The sequence below is a fragment of the Aphelocoma coerulescens genome, chromosome 4A (genome assembly GCF_041296385.1).
Source record: "Aphelocoma coerulescens isolate FSJ_1873_10779 chromosome 4A, UR_Acoe_1.0, whole genome shotgun sequence".
In the NCBI taxonomy this organism is placed as follows: domain Eukaryota; kingdom Metazoa; phylum Chordata; class Aves; order Passeriformes; family Corvidae; genus Aphelocoma; species Aphelocoma coerulescens.
In genome coordinates, this window is record NC_091018.1 from 18,950,418 (window position 1) to 18,972,116 (window position 21,699).

At 45.3% G+C, this 21,699-nt stretch overlaps 1 protein-coding gene and 1 long non-coding RNA gene across 5 annotated transcripts in view; both read right to left on the reverse strand.

Annotated features, from left to right (window-relative positions):
- Positions 1–21,699, reverse strand: part of DCX (doublecortin) — a 64,885-nt gene that overhangs the window by 25,249 nt on the left and 17,937 nt on the right. The gene's annotated exons all lie outside the window — the stretch shown is intronic.
- LOC138110577 (uncharacterized) lies at positions 1,396–7,126 on the reverse strand. The gene is made up of 3 exons (XR_011150992.1): positions 7,058–7,126; positions 5,428–5,505; positions 1,396–2,872 (listed from the first exon to the last, which is right to left on the reverse strand). It is a non-coding gene; the product is annotated as an uncharacterized lncRNA (long non-coding RNA).

Genomic DNA, 21,699 nt, shown 5'->3' on the forward strand with positions numbered 1-21,699 from the left:
CAAGAAAGAAACAAGATTTGTTGTCCGTTCATGATGGGAATGCTGCTCACACATAAACTGATATGTAGACATTGCATAGAGACTGAGCACCCAGTTGTGAACAGGAATGTAAATAGAAGGGCCAAAACCACACTGACACATGAGCCTCTTGGTGCAAATCTACTGAAGAATTCCACAGGGCATCAATCGGGCTTTACTCCCTGATTACACTGACAGCACTTCTGAAACTTTGTATTTTTAGTTTTTCCCCCTCGAATGTTTTACAGCCTCCCTTTGCTGCCTTCCCCTTTCATCTCAGACCCAGATCACTTCTGACAGGTAATCCAGCAATATCAGCCTCTCCTGTAGCAATCTCCCTCCCCACGGTGGTGTGCTTTCAATTTGCTCCAGCACTCTCATAAACATCCAGCGCAGACAGTCAGGGCTGAGCTTTTCTAAGAAACATTGAATGTCTGCAATTCCAGCTGGATTCAAGAACTAGGGAAACACAGCATTTCTGAAGCATGGGATAGCAGGAATAAGTGGAGACAGGTAACTGTAACAAAACCGGTGGTACATTTTCCTTGGTGTCTCTGAAGAAATCATGCTCAGAAGATGTATTTCCATCCGGAATGTGGTGCTGGAGTTCACCAAAATGTCACTGTGCTAAAACAACTGCACTTTTCCTTCCTCTTATTTCCCCCCTGTGTGCCCAGGCAGTGAAACATCTGTAACCAAATAAGGCAACACACGAGCATCCTTAAAAAAGAATTAGGGAATCATGTCCTGACAATTAACATGCTGGTGCAGTCAGTTCCTGGAACATCAACTCAGCCATGACATTGCACACTACAACGGCTTAACAAGCATTTTGCTTTTGCTGTCTTGAACTCAAACATGCTGAAGTAATTTTAAAAACTTGACACTCTTCTCCCTTTGTAGTCCAGGCTAAATATTTTGTTTCTTTCCTCAAGAGAATATATAATCTACACTATTGTCTTGTTTTAGTTCCAGGGCAGCCTTCTTAGACAAAAGAAAAATACTGGCTGCCTAGAAAATCAGCCTGAGATAATGAACAGTACATTTTCTTTGCAACTCCTTTTCACTTCCTTGTAATACCAAGGCAAGTATTAAATTCACTTATCCAAGCTGACTCATAATTCAGTTTTCCCTGAGAACTCTGCTGTCCCTTTCCCCCAGTTATCTGATCTGCTTCCATAGATCCACCCACTGTCCCTGGGTGTGTTTGATTAAGTCACAGTTTTATTCAGCTGGGTTCTGACCATGGAAATCCCAGCTTGGGCACACGGAGCCACTGGGAGAGCAGGGGGAAGCTCTCCAGGTCGTTGTGTGCAAACCAAACTCTTCTGGTCACTGCTCTCTCAGTGAGATGCTGTTTTGCACCCAGACCTCCTTCACTGGAAGCAAACCCAGACTGTACCAATATACACTTATTTAAGGACTACCAGGTGGTCACAGAACTAAGCATTATATCAATAATACATTTTTAAGTGTTATAATAATATATAATGCATAAAAGGGCATTTTTATGTTATTTGGCTACTATGTGTAAAATTTAGGCCAGCGAGTGGCAGAAAAGGTTTCCAGTCTTTTCCAAAACAGATTTTTTTCTTCTCTTCAGGATGCAGATGGAAATCTGGAAAGTCTTATCTTATGACCTGAGCCTTTGTCTTTGTAATCTCATTTAAGGTGCCCATTTAATCCCACTTCAACTCACCTACCTCGAATTAGAAATAAAGCATCACTCTTGTAAGCTCTGCCAGCGTGCAACACTGGTCCACTCCAATTCTGCATGAAAGGGACAGGCCTGAAGAGCCCTGGGGTGCTTTTATTCAGTCCTCCTCTAATGCTGATGAAAGATGTCCCAGAATTTGGGGGAATTTTGGGTTTACCCTGGGGAGCACCACACCCAGTGAGAATCTGGAGCAGGTCTGAGCCCTGGACAGGAGATGAACGCTTGAGAGCTGCTCCTGGAGCTGCGTGTGAGGCAGAATTTAAGCAATGTGACACAGCTACTTTGAAACAAATAATGAGATACAAAGAGCAGCTGGACCCCATGTTGTGGTGTCTTGGGTCCAAGTGAAAAATAATGTAAAATTCCCTTGTATTAGATTTAACTTGGAGTGTGCTGATGAGAACTTGGTTTGGTTGGTTTGGTTTTTTTTTTTTCCAGCAGGTAGCATCACAGCAACACACAAGAAAAGGCATCCAATTAGAACTGTGTATATATTCATTCTGTTGTAATTTCCCACTCACGGTTACAGCCCCTAATAAGATGACTATTGCTCCCTTGTTTGTGTACCCTGCCCAGCCTGCCATTTGGGGGTTAATGAATGATAGCAAGTGGAAAGCATGAAAACAAAATTAGCAATGCCCAGAGCAACCCACTTTATCAAACTCACCAGTTTATAGGATTAGCAATGGATTCTGTGCAAATCTCTGCTATGGGTATTACAAGCAAGATTTATGCCAATTAGCAGTAACAGTGCAGATTATTTGGGAAGAGCACTGGCAAGAGTTAAAAGCTCCCTCTACTTTCAAACTATGTTGTTGGGACATCCATTTCAAGCATTCAAGTCCACTTACAAGATTATTTTTACTCATCTCCCAAGTGCTATTTGATTTCTTAGATGTATTCATGGCATTGTTTCCTGAGGCAGTGAAGAAGGCTGAGTTGTTCCTTTCCTAAGATAAATCTTGCACTCTCAAACTTCTTTGGATTCGGGTCAGGCTGCCCTCAGCAGAGCCCCACACGTGTTCCATTCTGCACTCCTCTGCAGCAGAGCTGATTCCTACCACACAGACCCCACTGGGGAAATTCCCTGCTGACTTCAAGAGGGATCAGGCCCAAATTCCCGTGGCAATCAAGGACCTGAGGGAAAGAATTCCAGGGAGTGTGTCAGTAGGTGCCACTTGAGCAGCAGCAGAGTCCAGCCTGTCTCCAGCAGAGGAACACTGCTGATGGAACACAGCTCCTAAAACCTGCACTTCTCCTGTGGGCACCAGGACAGCAAATCCACGTATAGATTTCACTGCTAATCAGATTAGAAAAGGAAAACTTCATGGAAGGTCAGCTTTTCCCATATGCTCAAACCTACAAGACAGGGACAAGGCTCAAACCGGTGCCACTGCAGATAAACCATCCCTTGGAAAGCCAAGGTTTTGGGGGGAGGGCCATTTGTTCAGCTTCTCTACAACCAAGTTTTAATAAATTAATGAACTTCCAAGACAGCATCCTCTCATCTCTGCACAGGGGATTATTTGGAGCCCCGGGGGATGCGTGAGCTGGTCCCACTCTGCAGGGATGAAGGTGGTGAGTTTGGTCTAATTCCACACACACACGTGCCACAGAAACACTAATGGGTTTTTGCTCTAAAACAGCTGATAATCTCCCAGCCAGTTTATCCTGAAGAAAAGCTGGTTAATAGAACTAGGTATTTACAACTGTGACAATTACATTGAAGCAATTTGTGTGCGGACATAATTATGTTTCTAATGAAGATTAACTTAAATTAAATGCTTTTAATTACAATTTGCACTGCCTTTAGCTATTGTGCAGACAATATTCTGACATTTCTGCCTCACCAGACGTGAGATTTATACTTTGCTGTGTCAAAGCTGACCATAATTATTGGCTGGATATTTGATGTCAGGCGCTGCTGACATTGCAGAAGGGCTCAGTGCTGGAAACCACAGTGTGGAAGGATCAGAGATTGAACCTTTCAAGAGAGATTTGCTCAAACTCCTCTGGTAACACCCTGTCTGCCTTTGTGATTGCAAGTTCTTCTACCTGTCTGCTCCAGCTTTCTCCAGAAGAAGAGGGAATGTTGCTTTTTATTTCAATAGGAGCACGTGGAAGCCTCCATATCTGCATAATTTGCTGGAGTCCCTTCTTCTTGACAACTATGGGAGCCCAGCTTACATATTAGATCCAAATTTGAAAAAATTAATTCCAAAGGGTCCTTAGAGGCAGCATCTTCATTATTCAGAAAATCTTGGCATGTAAACTCCACCTACCAGCATTCAAAAGGAATGAGTGATCAAAGCCAGATTACAAATTCATTAGTGATTAATCTGTTCAGGAAAACCTTCCCTGGTGCTTTGCAGGAATATGATAGTAATATGATTAATAGTAATAGTTACAATAGATTATGGCCAAAACCATGAACAGCTACTAAGAAACATAACCACAGGAGCCTTGGAGCTTCCTTCCTAAAGAGATCTCCTTTGGTGGAGATCTGTTCAGAGCTCTGTGACCTTCCACTGTGGCTGGAGACCTTTACAAGCCTTAACATCACACTGAAGAGTTGGTAGTAAGAGACCTCAGCACTGGAGATGCACTTCACTGCCAGAATTGCAGAGCCTTGCCTCCCTTATGTCCTGTCCAACTCTAATGTCTTCAGTAAAATCGAAGATGACATAAGGCAGGACAGAACTTAGCCCAGGGCTCTCCTTTTGGGGCTTGCCTTGTTCTTTCTCTCTGTGTGTTGGAATGGGAATGAGTTACAGAAAATGTTTCAGCTCTCCTCCTTTCTTTCTGTAAAGACTGTCACAGAAACAACTCTCACTGTGGGCACACATGTGATGCTCCACCTCCAGCACAGCCCTGTGGCTTGGAGCCTGCATCAGCACATTGTCCTTCCCCAGGGGGCTGTGGCAGCCCCCTGCCTGCCCTCCTTGTGAAGGGGAGATCAGGAGGGGCTAAATTCCCCTTTAAAGCATAGTCTCAACAGAGAGAAGGAGTGTTTTGTGCAGTAAGAAACACAAAACCACTACAAAAACAGTTATAGCCCATCTGATTTGCCTCACAAGAAAGAATCACAGAATGGTTTAGGTTGGCAAAGAATCCTGAGATCGTTGAGTCCAGCCATAAATCCAGCACTGCCAAGGCCACCACTCAGTTGAGAATAATGCTCATCCCACTTAGCATTCATCCCAATACATATTTCATCATGTTGATGCATATTTTATTGCACTTTTTGTACCAATTCCTCCAGCATTTTGCTTTTGCAATGGTGCCTAATAACCCATGATTGCATGTAGCCCTGTGTGCGTGTTTGTGACTGCTGTGATTCCCTCCTGTCCTCAGGAAGGAATGATCATTCCAGGCTCCTATTTGCCCTGGGTATTGCTTCCAGTTCAGTTCTCCATCCCTGGGTTTCTCAGCCCATGTCTTTTCCATGGCAAGAATGATCCCATATTATGTCTTCCCATCTCCACTCAGGCCATTCCTACAAACTCACACCATCCAGCTTTCCAGATACAACATCCACGGCCACTCTACCCAGATAAACCAGATCTTGTAACTTCTATTTTCACCCACAGCCATCCTGATTGGAATAAGTCTTATCCACAGAAATGCAGATTATTATCTGGTAAAATATGAAGGAAAATGCGTATTTGCACAAAAGATAAACCAAAGCTCACCATCATTGTTTTCTTTCTGAGCTGCTATCTCTGAGTTAAGAGGCTGGCTCATGGGTGGCCACTGCAGTGCACCACACTCTGCAAAATCAGGCAGGAAACCATCAACACTTGTGCAGTGCATTATTTCCAACACGTTATTTGACCCACCAAAGAAGCCTCCCAGCTTTTGAGAGCTCAGCAAGAAAGATGCAGAGCACAGTCTGATGATTCAGTTCATTCCACAGCCCAAGCTAATCCTATAAAGAGCCACCTGAAAATGCATAAAAGGTCGTGTCTGCAGAGCTGCACGTGTGTGTTTATGTTTATATACTTTATGTATATTTATATCCTTATGTGCAAGTTCACAGAGATGATTTCACATCTTGAGAGAACACCCAATATAATATATTACAATATCCCAGAGGAAGTGAGGACATGGTTTCACCATCAGATCCTCAAGGACAAAATGTCAAAGCAGCTGTTGAAGGTCCTACATCAAATTAGTTCCTATAAGGAAATAGATTCCTGTCTACAGAAATCACTAGTGGCTTTAATGACCCATGTTAGAACTTAAAGCTCCACGAGTGCACCAAAATAATTTAAATCAATACACTTGCAGAGTTACGTCTTTTTAATCAAATGCCATATGTGTTTTTGCATTTAAATTTAACACATCAATTTTAGGCTGTTTCCCTATGAGAAATCGAATAAACAAATTTCACATGTATTTATTTCTAGCAGTACAAAATACATCCCCTTCCCAACACACTTCAGGGCAGATTTGCAGAAACTAATTTAAAAAACATGCACATACACACGCATATGTGTGTATGCATATATATATATATATATATATATATATATAAAGTTACCATCTTTGTGGACACCCAACCATGCCCAGGGAAACACAAGAGTGAGCAGCACCACTGACATTTTTTTCAGTGTGTTTCAGGCCACTGGGAAGGCAGTGTCCAAATGGGAGGGCCTTCAAGGTAAAGTTACCCCTGAGGTATTGGATTTGGGAAGCCCTCAGCACACCTGCCTGATCTTTGCTGGTCTGAGGAGCCCTCTCGGGAACTCATGTCCCAAACTATCTGCAGTTTTGGAAATCCAAGTCAGTACCCTGATTTTGTAACAGAGGAGCAGTGAAAGAAAAAAAGAAGGAAAAAAGTGTTTTAGGAAACGACAGCCTTGTACTTTTTTTCCCTCCCCTCTTGATGTTCTCTAGGCAGAAGAGCAGAGAACAAAGCCCAGACTGCCAGGTTCCAAAGGGCTGGATTAGCATACTGAGACCCAGCTCCCCAGAAGCAGATGGCCATGGGAGTCCCCTGGGACAGGATATCACAGACACAAAGCCTGTTCCCTGAGACAAGCACACGAAGAACAGGTCGAGATCCCTTCCATGACTGCAGCCAGAATCTTGTCTGGGTGGGCTTCAGCCAGCTTGCTCTTTGGCCAGTAAAGCACAGACACTAAACTGGCTGAATTTAGCCAAATTCAACCATTTTGCCCTCTCACTGGAGGTGACATAAGCCAGCCTGTTCCCAGTTTGCACAGCCCTAAGGAGCACTGACACAAACCAAGCCCCAGAGATGTGTCCTGACAATGCACCAGTGTCCTGTGACAATCCCTGCAGTCCCTCAGCAAGTACCTGCCCTCCACCTTTTCTGCAGCCAGGAGACTGGATCAGGACGGGCAGGACATTCCCTGCACATCCAGGTGCTCCAGGAACAGGTAAGGCCATTCATCTCATCACCAAATCAGCTTGAAAAGCCTCTTCTAATAAACAGCAAGCTTCAGTGTTTGCAAAGGATGCTGAAAAAGCACAGCTGACTCCATTTTAGCTAATTCCCTTCTCCTGCTCTTTCAATTCATTCTGTTCCCTGTGACAAATTAATGATGAAGAGGCTCTTCTACCCAGACACACTCGGGGCAAGTAAGGATCCCAAGTTTTAGGTCACCAGCCTGTTTGTTGCCCTCACCTTTCATCCTGTACTCTCCATGCACACCTCCCCCACAAGGAATTCTTCATTCATTTTGGAGCTGTGAAAAAAATCAAGTTATTTCAGCTGCTCACACCTACAGACCCATTTCCACACCTGGAGGTCCTCCAGGGAAAAGTGGAGATTATTTGTGCTCTCCCCAAGTCCTTACTTTGATAAATGAAGTTTGCCTGCATGCTTTGTCCAGGAAGAGCAATTTCAAACAGGTATGGAGTGCACACAGCGCAGCAGTTCAGCACAATGCAGTTGGGAGCCTAGTTAATTGACAAGGAAAAATAGAAATAAACCTTCCAAGGACTGTAGGGAACCAGGCTACATTAGTGGGGGAAGGGAGAGAGGTGTGGGAAAGGATGGCTCAGCTGGGCAGGGGAGGAGGGGAATGCTGAAACCTCTCAGTTGTGGTACCTGCCAGGTGACCTGGACCAGCCAAGAGGGCTGAGGGTGTAAAGTAAAAAGAGATCAGTGAGGGAAGGGGTCTTGGCTGCTTTTAGGACCGGTGTGACATCTCCTACCCACAAAATGAGATGTAGCACATGCTTCATTTGTAACACACCTGAGCTGCACTGGTGATGTCCTTCCTGAGGATGCAGCATCACCTCCCACATCCAGCACCGAGGTCTCTGCATTCCCCAAATGTATCTGATTTCCCTGGATTTTGGTCTCACTCATCCTTGAATAATTTAAGCAAGCGAGGTGCCTGGGGTATTCTTACGCTTGACTAATTGCCTGTTTTGGAAGGTGCTCTTCTCCCCCCAGATTAAAAGGTGTGCTCAGCCAAAGTAATTCTGTTTTGTTGAGCCATAAATCCACTTATGCTCATTACCAAAGTTACCACTCGGCTTTTGAGGGCTGGAAAACTTAAAAGGGTGTCCTATATTGAACTGAATCACAAGTACTTCTCCATTTCATCAATATTCCCTGAACTTCCCACTCTGAATTCCTGCAGGAGAAAGTGTCTTTCCCTATCAGTGTCCTCACATGAAAATTTTTAATCTTTCATGCTGCCTGCTGGGACCGTCTGAAAAAGGAACCCAGAATAACCACAGTAATCACAACAATTCTAAACTTTGTACTTGAATTCATCCATTTGGCACCTGTGATTACTGAATTTGAGCCCAATTTGACACCGCCCTTATTTTGACGCAGATTTGCCACAACATTTCTTTTGCCATGTGCCAGTTCAATTACAAATACTCTGTCTCCACACTGCTGCCTTCCAGATGCACTGAACTTCCCTCCTGCAGACTACGAGAAAATGACTTGGCTCCCTTTCCACTGCTTTCTTTTTATTCCATTACATCAGGCAAATAAACAAGACTAGTTTGCATGAACTTAGTACAGCACGTAAAATTTCCTGGACTACTTTTTTCTTCTGAAGAGGTACCAAGAAAAACAAAGCATCCAAGCCCCATTCATTGCTATCCTGTATACTAAAATACCCATATTCTTCCTTGTTCTAGGGAGAAAGAGAGGGATAGAAAGCTAGAGGAATTACTATAACATCTCTCCATAAGGCAAATGTTGGTTCTTTCACATAACTGAATTTTATTACTGGTGTTAGAGGGCCAAATCCTACTTAAGCTTCATTTTCAGTCCACCAATTTTATATAAAAGCTGGAGTAAGAGGGAGGAGAATCTGGCCAAATTCACTATAGTAGGTCAAATAGGCACTGGATACTTGCCTCCTACAGGTTTTGGGGAGGGTTTCTTTGTAACTTCCAAGATCTGGTATCTTGGTTATAATTCATCCAGTACTAATTCTTAGAGCAGCACTGATCCACAGACAGAGATGCCAAGCACATGGCACTGCTCACTGTCCTGAGGCCCCAGTGACAAATCCCTGACAGAACAAGTGCTCACCTTACCCAAGGCCCTTTAGATTTGGGATCTGCTCTAGCAAGCAAATGCAGGCAACCAATGTGATAAGGCTGAAATAATAATCAGACTGGATACCTCTTTATAACTAAGCAAATGAACTTTTCAACCTTATGATGCCCCTCTGGAGCTCTACAAGAAGATGAACTTCTCCAGTCTAGTGCACTGGCCATGCTGGATTTAGAGCACCCGAGCATTTGGTCTTCTACAACAATTTTATTTCTCTTTGCAAGAAGGGGTCAGCACATCCCCTGGGCACCCTTCCATTCATTCACCTGTGCAGATGCATGTTTTAATTCTCTGCCCACTGGGGTGTGCAGAAACGTCTCTTTCCTTACCTGTCTCCCTCCACAGGCACACAGAAGCTGCTGTTGCTGACCTGCCAGCCAACCGCACTAATGTGAATTGGTGCAGCACCTTGGCAATGACCCGGGTGAACCAGGGCTATCTGCAGAGCAGTGCTACCACAGCAAGGCAGAAGAGCCCTGTATTTGCTCCCCTTCCGATCTGCTCTGGCTCTGGAGACCTCACACCACCAGAGCTCTCCTCAGACCCCACTGCCAGCAGCCGCAGGCTTTGTTCAGTCATTTACACCAACACAACGTGAGCGCAGACAGCAAAGGAAGACAAAATCAGGGGCTCTCTGGCCAGCTGGGCAATAAACAAGCACCTCCACTAATAGGATTAAACTCTTGCTAGATTACAAGTGTGTCAAGTTTACAATCAGATTGGGGCCGTGCCCTCAATTTGCAGCGCTTGCCGCTACAGGTGGCAGCTCTGGGGCAGGCACACTGAGCCCTTTGCTACACACATTTCTGTTTGGAAGTTCCATATAACGCCCTCATCCTCTCCAGTCAGACATTTTCCTATTTTTCTTTCAGCACATTAAGTGGATCCCTACCTCAGTCCCTCTGACCAGGTTCATGTCACTTGCTGCCACACCGATGACTCGTGCCTGCTAATGGCACCTGCACAGTGGAGAAGCCAAGTGAGATGTCTGCTCAGTGAGTAAAAGAAAAGTCTGACAATTCAGGAGTGTTAAGGACCCCAAAGGAGTGGAGGAAACCTGGAATCAGGAGATTGTTTTGTGTTCTGCAGCTAAACAGACAAATGGTTGGATTGATTAAGTCCAGCTCTGCTTACAGATTCTCAGATGAGATTTGTACCCCACTATTCCTCGCTGCTCCAGTCCGTCTGTTCAGTACATCCCTGTGAATTAATGAGCCACTGTAGGGTCTCCAAAGGTGCTTGTCTCACCCTCCAGTGATGCAGCAGAGGAAAAGGGGCCGTGTCCTGGGCGAGGGAACGCTCTGGACAGCAGGAGCTTGGGTGGCTGACAGTCCAGCTCTGACCCGTGCCAATGGCACAAACAGAATGAAAACAAGGGAATTAGGGAAACACCTCTGAGGAAAATCTCCCTTCTAAGGCAAGCACGAGAAGTTATTTCTTGGAGCCCTTCCCTGCGAAATGCAGCTCTTCAGCCACAGCCCGAGCAGCTCAGCATTTCCAGCAGGCTGAGGCAATTCCTCAGACAAAGGATGTGCCGGGAGCTCGGTTACATCACTGCTGCCGGCTCTGGCAGGCTGCTGGGGAGAGCTGTGAGCCCAGCTCCACCGAGATGCTGCGTGCTCAGCCCCTGGCAGCCCCACAGCCCTCACCTCCCCTCTGCTGAGGGAACTCTGCTACAAGGATGCAGCCGCTTAGAAATTATCCTGAGCTGCTCGGGCTGGATAAATTAGGAGGGATTTTTCTTCTGCACGTTTTGTTTTTCCTCTGCAGCCACGAAGAGGACAAACACTGAGCCTCGTGCCTGGAGCTGCCTTGGATGCTGGCAGGGAGAAAATAGTAAAGGTTGTTTTGTCTGGTGCCTAAGTGGATAAAATGGCAGATTTGCCCTGAGAGAAAACTGGGTAATTTCTGAGACTGGCAGAACAATGCTTCTGTTAACAGTATCATGCTCAAAATCCTCTGTACTCCCTTTCCAAATGCATTTTTAAACTGTTAGCACTTAAACAAGGGACAGAAGTAACACTGTTAGGAAGGACAAGGGAAAGCAGTATGAACTCCATTACTTTGGTTTTAAAAGCAGCTTTAGGAACAGATTATCAGCCAGTGTAAGTCAATAAATCTGCACAGTTTTTAAAAGAGTGTCCCAGGCTTATATGAGTTCTCCCTCTGCAAATAGCACCTCAGACCTTCCCTTTTACAGCATCTCAAATTCATGCTTTGGGGATATTCCACTTCAAGAAGGGTCTATTTTTCCAACAGTTCTCTTGCAAACATATCCCAAAATGTGACAGCCAGACAACTCCCATACCAGCCCTGCTAATGGATTTCTGCAAAGTCTAGACCTGCTTGCACTGCGCTTTGGGAATACCTTTGTTTTGAGTGCTACCAGAAATAGCATCTCCACCACTGTGCCATCAATTATATGGGTGCTACCCACAAGTCATTCTTTCACAGCTCTCCACTGAGTTCAGCATCCTGCTCCCAGCTAAAAGGAAGAAAGGGGATAGAAACCTCGAGTATCATGCCTAGTTGTTACAAATACACTTAACTGGTAATTGATGTGGCTGAGCATGCAGCCTCCTATCTCCATGAAGCCTTGTTAGCAGCACAGAGGTTGCTCTCCTGCTTGGGAAGCAGTTCAAATATTGAGGCATGGTCCCCAAATGACACCAGTCAGAGCCCCTGTGATCTGACACCAGCATTACTGGTGTGTAATGACCAGGGGAACATGGCTGAGGCAGATGAGAGTGTGGTGAGGGCAGGGTGAGGGCCTGCTCTGCACCATCTGGCAGGCACAGGATGTGCTCTGGGCCCCACAGAATGGTGCAGCAGCAGTGGCTGTTGGAATATCTGCTGTCCCAGGGATGCCAGGGGCACAATTCCACTGGGAATGGCTGTCAGCACACACCACTATGGATCCCCTGCCAGGACAGAGCTCACACTGCTTTATTCTGAGAGCAGGGCCAGGAGCACATGCTGAGAATCCAGCTCACCACCCCTCTTTACCCTTACTGCTGCAGCCTGATGGAGACAGTAAAAACCTTGAGGCTATTTATGTTTATGGCATTCATTTGCCACATTCTCCACGGCTACACCGAGTAGCTGCTGCAGTGTGACCCACGCAACACAAACACCCCCACTCAGCCAGGTACCACCTGCAATCTCCATTAGATTAATCTGCACTTGCTTCTGGTGTAACTTCCCACCTGACAGGCAAGGTAGGAAGCTTTAGCCTGGCCCTGGCAGACTCCAGCTGTTTGATATGGGAGTTTGTTAATGCCTGGCTAGTGGCTGAATTATCACACTGCATGTGAACAGAGGAGCACTGCGGATGTTCCTGGGCTGAGGTCCCCCCCTGCAAAGTGTCACAGAGTTTAATCTCTCCCTAAGCTTAGATATTTTCTCTCTTACAGATCTTATTTAAAATCTGAAATCAGGCTGAGGCAGCTCCAGCCGTGCCCATTTCTGCATTCAACAAGATGCACTGCTTCTATGGGAGAACAAGCAGAAAGTGCTGAAACAGCACTGGGCAACAGAGAACAGGCTCTGCTCAGGCACCTTTAGTACAAGAAAATGCTGATGCAGGGCATCAAAACCAGAAAATATCAGAATTGCTTTAGTCAGGCTGAAAAAAAAATTACATGCAATTATCAAAACCATTAGAAAAGGCTGCATTTGCAGGGGATCCACCCAGAGACTTGATTACTGCCACAGCTGCCTCTGGATTTCTCAGGGGTTCCTTAACATCACAAAAACTGAACCCAGCCAGGGCAGGGCCATCTGCAGGAGGGGACAGAGCTGCACAGAGGTCACTAACTCCATGCTAGAGGCGAGTAAAACAATACAAACTGCAAGTAGCTCTTGGGGATGCTGTGACCTTTGCTGTTACAGATGGGTTTATTCCAAATGACAGAAGCATTTAAATGACTGGGTAATGGTTTCCCCTCCAGAATTGCATTTCTTGCTACATCAGACATTGCTGACTCTTAAATTATAGTTTGTCATAAAGTAGGTTTTTCCAGTCCTTGCTCCTCAGGAGCTGGCTGGGACAGTGATATCATTCCTAAGGAAAAGCCACAAACTTTAAGTGAGCTACAGTCAAATTCAATTAAAAACAACACAAGCATTTAGAGTTACAAAGAACAAAACTTTCTAGAGCCAGCTGGCCTGGGGGGGGGGGGGGGGGTGGAAAAAATAAAATCAAGGCTTAGTTTGTATAGCAGCAGATTTGAGTCAGTGCTGGCATTTGGGATGCAAATGCTGCAAGGGGCTGCTGTGGGAGAATGGACTCTGCTGAGAATGGGGATAAAGGCCTGACTGTTGAAGAGCTTCATTCGTGCACCGGTGAAAAGCAAGTCCAAAGTGCAGCGTGGAGTAACAACGGGGCAGACAATGAGCAGCCCAGAGAGGCTGGAGCCACAACAAGAGAGCAGGCAGGGAGTAACAAGCTTCTGCAGCGAGAAATGAAGTAAAACAAAAGGCTGGTCTGGAAAAGCTTTGGCAGTGGAAAAAACAGGACACATTTATACAGGTTTCTTCCAAATGGCCAGCTAACCACTGCTGCTTGTAAAGCTGGGCACACAGCGTGCTCTGGGGTAGTGCTTGATGCCAGCTGACTGAGATCCACCCTGCCCAGGTTGAGGAGGCAGAGCAAACAGCAGAATGATGCTCCATAGCAGCACATCCAGGTGCTTCATTGGCACACAAAACTATTTCCACAACCAGGAACACAAGAGATACAAACGTGGCCCTTCTGAGGCTGAGAAAAGGAGCCTCTGTGTGTGAGGCAAGTAGCTCCCTGCTGTGAGGGGAAACACAGGGAATATCCTTCTTTTCATCCTTATATTCAGAGGTGACAATTCAGGAGCAGTGCTGGTCTTCCCCTTGTCATGGAAGGCATTGGACCATCAGACTGAGGTCATGGCCTGTGGAAGTGTTCTACAGACTTCAGTGAGCTTTGGATGAGGCTCTGCAGCTGGGCAAGAAGTAAGTCTCCATGCCTGAGAGAGTAATGCATACCTATGTAGAAAAAGATGAGCTCAAGGCACTGCCCAGTGCCGTACTTCAGCCTTTTTAGTGCTTCTTCGAGGTTACATAATAATGTAAATTACAGGTTTATTCAGAATGACACCACCTGCACTGATGGACACTTCCTCCAACCTGAGCAGTGGAAGCCCAGGACTCAGGGAGCCGTGTCAAGCTGCAGGGCACAACCTGGATTGCTGCAGGGCTCAGGAGGGAATCCTATTCCTCCCACTCCTGCAGACCCTACTGTATTGCCCAGGGAGCATTTCCAGCTAAAGCAAAGTCAGCCAGGGGCAAAATGAAGGACTCAGTAGGTTAATGGTCTCATTTGGTGTGGCAAATCCTCTGAAATCCACTGACAATTTAGGAACATAATCCCCTCTCTTGTACTAGTGACATGCTTCAGTCTTCCCTACAAATCTGAGACTACAGTTTCCCTACTACCCCAAACCTACACAGAGTAATTTTCCTCAAAAAGGATGGACTCGTCAAACTGCCTGGTAGGAATGTCTTTGCCCCTGAACACAGCGAGGATTAAGGTGTGAAATTCCTATTAGGGCAAGGGGATTAGGCTGTTGCATTTACATAAGGATTTGACACAGAGGATCAGTTCATCCTTCGCTGGTGCACAGCCTCTGTGAGGGGCTAACAGCTGATGTTTCAGCAGACAGGGAAGCTCCTCCTTCACAAATGTACTTACATCTTTCTGCACGATGCTGCCTGGGAAGGCAAATTCCTTCCTGATCCCTTCAGCAGTCGCTGTAAACCCTAAAGCATGAGCTACAGGATTGCCCCGATTATTGTCTCGATACATTTACATCGGAAGCACCGGAAAGTAATCGGTGAGAAAAACTGCTAGATTTGGAATCAACAAAATCCATGCAAATACCATGCCTGCAAAAAGTGTCTGGGAAGCACCAGCTCAGGGATGAAAACTATGCCAGAACTGCCTGTATTAAGAGTGACAAAATGTTTTCAGATCAAAAAAGAGACTATAGCTTAAGTATGTGTTTTTTAAGAAACAAATTCCACCCCGGCTGCTGTTTCTTCACTGAAAAGGTTCCTGTAATAAGGCCCTGTGCAGGCATGTGGGCATAAATAAAAGGTGCAGGGCACCCAAGTGTCCACTACCACACCTGCTATCACAGCTCATGAGTGTGAGGCACTAAAATTCAGAGTCCTCATTCTTACAATAAGGTCAGAAGATCACACCAACGCAGCCCTTTCCCTCAGCAGCTCTGCATGCTACATTTAGCACTCAGTTAGGCAGGTACGTTTCCACTTCGGTTCACGTTCCTCAATCATTCTTGACTTTAGCCCTGGGAGAACAGCAGCCCAAACTCTCAAAAGGTAGTTTTAGTTCTTGGTACCTCAGGGCTTTTGATCTGGGAAGAAAATGAAGAAGCCAGCAACACTTTCTGGTCTCGAGTTTAACAGCAAACCCTTAGTACATTCATTCATCAGCTTATCCGTGTTAGTGTGCATTTCATCAGTGAACTGTAAACACTCAGTGCCAGGGTTTCCTTGTTTGGTTGCCACAGAGCACCTCGAATAAATAAATTACCAAAAAGCCATTCACACCTGACTAGAATAAATACATTATTCATTGTTTTATCTTTCACAAAATCCGAGGAGCAGTGTGCTCTTCTGAGGCAGAGCAGGAGTCATTCATAGCTATTTAATAGATGTGACCTGCACAGCAGAGGATTATTACAAAGAATGAGCAGACAGGCAGTCACACACGGGATTAAGGAACAGTGATTCATAAATCCAAATCCCTGTCTCACATGTTGCTTTTATACGGAACCTGGTAAAAGCCTGCCTGAACCAGCAGTGGAAATCACACCTTTTAATTTCATTCCTGCATTTCTGAAATATCAGGCCACTTCTGGCACACGCTGTCACTTCCCTGACTCGGGAAGAAAAAGGTACATGCTAAAGAAGCCATAAATAGTATCTGCTGGTGCTCCCAGCAGATATTTGTTGACTTTGATTCAGGTCCTTGTAATTACCAGGAACAAGAGAAAGACAAATAAAATTCTGCCAGCTGTTTGTGGCGGACAGCCCCGGCCTCCCAGCTGAGAGCTCTTTGTGCTGCTGAGAGCGTCACCAAGCAACCAGCCCTTGCAGCTGCCAGGCTGCAGGAAAGAAGTGAAAGCATGACTTCTGGAAAGGAAGCACATGTGAAGGTTGGGACTGAATCAATCTCAGCTTTGTCTCCTGCCTAAATATGGCACCAGAGATCGCCCTCAATGGATCTCACCCGCTGAGGGGGCAGAACCCGGATGCTTATTTTGTTTTAGAAGCCAGAGCCTTGCAGAACTAAGCCCAGGTACTCTGAAAGCTTTGGGTGCAATGAAAAGAGGGGACATTCAGTCTGTTAGGATGCTGTTGAGACTTCTACTCTTCATCAGCCTTAGCTGGTGGTCCCAAAAGCAGCAGAAGGTGGCCCACAATGCAGCTGCCAGAATGACTGCATCGTCCCAGCTGTAAGTCACACCCACGTGTAAGTCAAGTGGAGGTGAAAAAGGATTGTCTGGTAATTGAAACAGTATGGCAAGGAAAGCAAAGCAAACAGGCAAATCCCCATGCACACAGGCAGGGAGTGAATAAAATGGGAGGAGGGAAAATGGGGAGATAAATGACCATTCAAAGTGTGCTCTGCTCGTCACCGATTGTACAGCACTGTTTAGGGATGGGCAATAGACATTCTTCCTGCAGAATTTAGGGAGGATTGAGAAACCCTGGCTGGCACCATCCCTGAGCCATAGCTCCCCCCAGCTCTCAGCAGCCTTACAAGAGAGTCCTGCTTTACCTAAAGGCAGCTAAGACAGAGATCCGTGAAAACTCTTCCAACCTGGACATTGAAGACAAATTGACAAATTCATTTCAGCTCCCTGAGAGTTTAAATGTGCCACAGCAGCCCTGTCTGAGAACACCAAATTAATTGCCTTGCTCCTGGTCACACAGTGCAGTTGGATTCATGCCAGGAGCCCCGAGACCCACTCTTGAATACCTGCAGCACACTGCCACTCATCTGTGACATCAGATATTTCCTGTGGCAATTACCTTCTTCTGCTTTTGAGAGAAAGGAGGTCTTTGTGAGTGTGCTTAGAAGAAAAAAACAAGTTGGTTTTCACTCATTATGAGATCTGTAAAAGAGTGCTCAGTGCACTTTTGGCCCAACTTTATTTTTCCTTGTCTGCTGTCCATTTTACACTACAGTGAACACATGCAACTGGAAACAACCCAAACAATGAATGTTAGGGTCAGATGCCATTTTTCCCAGCTTCTCCTTTTTGTAAGCCTGAGGCTTCTGCAGAAACAGTAAAAATGGAGCAGTTCTACACTGCTTGGCACTAAATCACTACCTGCTGCCAAGAGCAGTGCAAAAGCTTTATGAAGAAGCTCATGATATGGATGAAAATTCAAGGAAAAGCAGACATTTCAAGAGCTGTTCTCCATTTTAAAACTGCAAGAAATGCCAAGACTGTAAAGATCTCTGTCGCTCTACAGTGCTAAAAATAACATTTGCCAACAACTCTACCGAGTCTCTTGTACAAAATTCAGCCTTATGGCTTTCATTTCAATTGTGAAATGAACACATCATTTTGCAAACCTCCGTTACCAGGGTTGTCTAAAATGAAGGAAATCCCCAGTACCATTTACTCTGAAAATATTAAAATTCACTAGAAGCAAAAGAGATGCTTCAAATTTCAGCTGGTATTAAGAGATGTAAGTTCTTGTTTCTAATCCATTATGAAGGGCTTTCAAGTAGGCAAGAATAACGTTCTTAGATCCTAATGTTGGCTACCTAACTCAACTCTTTGATACACTTCATTTACATGTAATCCTGCAGCCTGCCAGCAGTTGATAAGGTTCCTGATATCTGCACATTTGAGAAAGGGAAGTTTAGTTCCTGATGGGCTAAAACTGAGCTCCGTGATGGAAGGCTGCTCAGGTTTAGGGTTTCACACAGATTTTTTGCTTGTCTGCAACTGCTTCTCAGCATTTCTCCCCAAATAATTTATCTGCCAAGTTAAAAACTCTTGACCAAGTTGAAATGGCTGCACTGGATTTTCCCTTTTTGCCATTATTAAAATATTTTACGAGTTCCTGTTAACACTGGGTGGTGGTGTGGAGAAAAGTGAGGGGCAGATTTTTCTCTCCACTCCAGTGATACTATCTGGTAGATAAAAACAGTGCACAAGTTACATATTGAAGTGGCTGAGAGAAGTTACAAACACTGAGTCAGTGGCTTTACAGCACATCTGACTGAAGAATGAACAGGTCCATACTCATCAAGAGCAAGACATTTACAAGCACTAAATTTTATGTCCCTCATGTAAAGAGCAGGATCACTCCATGCAGTTTTGAAAAACCCATTTCAAATGCTCCACCACAAAATCATAGAACAGTTTGTGTTGGAGGGGACCTTTAAAGGGCATCTCATGCAACTCCTCTGCAATGAGCAGGGACACCTTCCACTGTCCCAGGTTGCTCCAAGCCTTGTCCAACCTGGCCTTGGACACTTCCAGGGATGGGGCAGCCACAGCTTCTCTGGGCAACCTGTGCCAGGGCCTCACTACCTTTGTTGTAAAAAACTTCTTCCTTTTATCTGATCTAAATCTACCCTCTTTTAGTTTAAAACCATTACACCTCGTCCCAGGTAAAAATGTGTCCCCATCTTTGTTATAAGACCCCTTTATTTACAGAAAGGCTGTGCCATGCCATGCCATGCAGTGGGATAAGATGTGTCACCTGGCTGTAGAAATTCTGGGTATTCCCCACACGCAGAGCTACAGCTTCTCTCAACATCTTCACATAACTGGAAACTCTGGGTCTCCAAAGGAAGTGAACCTGGGTGCCAGGTCACCTCCATAGCCCAGCCACAGGCAAACTCCCAGGTTCAAAGTTGCAGGCACAAAAATACAGCAAGCAGGGGGTGATTCACCACTCCAGAGTGAACAGGCTCTGACCATTTGTAACCTCACCAGAGCCCCAGTTCCCAAACACTGCAGGGACACAAGTACCCCAGCCCTGCTGGCTGCTTCAGGAGAAGACAGGAGCACAGCACAGCCACTCGAGCAGCTCTTTATTTCCTTCCATACACTGAGACACATCTGAGAACATGGAGAGGTGAAGTGGAAAGATAAATGGAATATAACAGTATTTTAAAAAGCTGCTCCTTTCCCTGTGAGTTTCGAATGGATGCCATATGCTTTAGCGTGCTGTTTTGATTCTCTGCTAAGATATTATTTACTAGCCTGCCTCAGCAAGACAATCCTCTCTCCAGAATAGTTATTTTTAGTTTGAAAAGATAAATATAAGAGTAATTTCCACCTGTGCTGCTTTGAACTTACGATCATCCATTACACTGCCTGTTCATCTCAGTCCCCCAACTTTTTAAATTCAAACAGTCCTTTCATCATCTTCACCAAGTGCTTCCACCTCCAGATCACTCAAGAAGATAGCAAATACCACTTGTTTCTTGATATTTCATTTTTACTCTGGTAAGAAGTTATTCCTACCCTGGTTTCTTCTTCTAAACCTGTTTCAAATCTGTGATAATATTTTCACTTCTTATCACTGCTTCAGGTTCCTTCACAGGTTCTTGGAGGAGCCTTTCTTTCCTCATGAATTCTGAAGTCCAAATGTCCGCTGGCTCTCCTCCATCCATGGTTTTATTATTCTATACTAACAGGTCAAGTTGAAAGGGGTTTTTGCATGTTATACCATGTTTTTTCATGGTTTTATCTTTCAGTTGATTTATCTAGCACAGAAGCTGAGTTTCCTGGAGTATTTTTACCGCCAGACATACAGAGGAGAGCAGGTACCATTAGTCCCACTCTGCTCCTCTTTCAGCACTATTTTGAGCATGAGGGAGTCAGGAAGGGCACAAAGATGATGTCAAGAGTGCAGGGGCACAGCAATAACTTGAGGAAATGCTGCTTTCACTCACAGAAGAGTGCACACACGAGATGCTTTCCTGGACCCATTTCAGTTCCCTGCTCAGAGAACCTGAATAAAGACAGAAAACCCAACACCTGCAGCCATAAGCTGCTCCCCCAGGAGCACAGGGAGGTGCTTCAGGTGGGGGCTTGGACTTCCCTGCCACAGCCAGGGATCGATGTCCACGGCCCCAGGACCAGAGCTGTGGGTCCTGCAGCCCCAGGGGACTGAGCACAGAGCAGATGGCGAGGGCAGGGAGTGAGGAAGGAGCCCGAGTCCTGCTCTCCCCTGCTGCCCTGCAGGCTCAGGGGCTGCATAATTATTCCTGTGGAGCCAATAAAGCTCCTTGAGCTCATTGTCCTCCAGATAACAGAGCTCAGACCTGGAGGACTGGCAGGACTGACCTCTCATGCCAGTTCTGACTGGAGCAAAATCCCCTGGAAAAATCCTGCTAATGAGTGGTGCATATTATCTCATCTTCCCCATGTCTGGTTTTTGCTCATAACTAAATCCCCCATTTGGGAAAAAGGAAAAAAAAAAAGAGAAAAAAAGAAACAGTAAAAGGAAGGATAGATCTTACACCCACTCTAGCTGAAAAATCCTTGTTCTGAAAGTATTTTTCAAGATAAAAAAAATAGAAAAGCACCATGAGCTAATACACGCTAATTTCCTACTTATTTCAGATTATGTGGATCATTTTAAAACTGTTAATAACAATGAGATCTGCATTTATCTCATAGAATAATTTAAAAGTAAGCAAACATTTTCAAAGTGCAGTGAAAGACTGCAGTGAGATTCCTTTGGTTTTGGTTTATTAGGGTGAGGGAAGCAAAAACAAGAACATGGCTCGAGGATATCAGAGCACAATAGTCCCTGGGATTCTTTAACTGAAGGAAGAGTTTAGATTGCTTAGACAGCAAATTGAGCTGCAGAGCTGTGTTTTACAACACTTAGTAAAATGTATTTATACATATAAAATCATGTTTACTCACACACACAGTGCCTGCTGTTAACCAGGGAACTAGAACTAGGTCTAAGAGTATAGATTATTATTGTCTATCCCTGTGTAACATTCAGCAAGGTCTGGCTGCACATTCACAGGGGACAGGGTGTGCCTGTGGCTCGGAGCAGTGAATGCTCTGGTTATTAGCCCTGCTTATTCCTCCCTATTCAGCCTGAGCAAATCTCCAGGAGCAGAGCTGCAGTTCCAGCTCTGTTTTAATCGATTTGCCGCAGCCTGAGGAGCACTGGGACAGCCCTCAGCTCTCCCAGCTCCTCTCTGCACCTCCCCACACATGCAGGCCTACCTTAACCAGCTCTGAAAAGCTCCAGGGATTGCATCCAACTTTTTTTTTTTCTCCTCAACTCCTTTAGACACACTGGTATGACACACATTTCTGTGTATCTTTTGTCACTCCTGGCGGAGCTG